At 30.9% G+C, this 595-nt stretch overlaps 1 protein-coding gene across 1 annotated transcript in view; it reads left to right on the top strand.

The window, feature by feature from the left end:
- LOC107693040 (multiple C2 and transmembrane domain-containing protein 2-like) overlaps positions 1 to 595 on the top strand; it is a 55,211-nt gene that overhangs the window by 39,123 nt on the left and 15,493 nt on the right. The window lies entirely within an intron of this gene.

The raw sequence follows: 595 nt of genomic DNA, 5'->3' as shown, positions 1-595 counted from the left end.
CACAATTTGAGTTGAATTACTGAAATAAATGAACTTTTCCATGACATTCTAATTTATTGAGATGCACCTGTACATTATGAAAATAGCTAAAACAAACAAAAAATATTATAACAGTGAAATTAGTAATTCCACTAATTCCAAATTGCAATAACCTATTTCTCTATTAAAACAACAGCGGTTGAGTAAGTGCATTTACGCCGCGATCACAATCGCAAACAATACAGTCGAGGTCTCATGACAGAGACAAGATCTACCTATTGAAGAATTGATAGAAAAAGACATCCCAGACTGTACTTCAAATTTGAGGCATTTTACTTAGTATTTTAATTAGTGATGTGCCGATCAAGCTGATTCAGATTTTCTTTTCGTTCTTTCTTTTTTTTTTTAACTAGCAAATTGGATTCTGATACTGATTTTTAAGCAAATTTATTTATTGGCTATTTATTTGCTTTATAACAAACAAACGGTGTTTAAGCAAAAATATCTAGCCATTTGAAATTAGAGGCAACCACTGCATTTTAATCATGATCTGCACGGGCAGTTGTTTTTGATTAATTTCAGGATTTAAAACAAAAACAGAATGGTCTGACTTTAG

Source organism: Sinocyclocheilus anshuiensis, unplaced genomic scaffold (genome assembly GCF_001515605.1).
Source record: "Sinocyclocheilus anshuiensis isolate Anshui unplaced genomic scaffold, SAMN03320099.WGS_v1.1 scaffold959, whole genome shotgun sequence".
NCBI classification, from domain to species: domain Eukaryota; kingdom Metazoa; phylum Chordata; class Actinopteri; order Cypriniformes; family Cyprinidae; genus Sinocyclocheilus; species Sinocyclocheilus anshuiensis.
The sequence above is the reverse complement of the archived record's forward strand: the minus strand, read 5'-3'. Positions and strand labels throughout refer to the sequence as shown.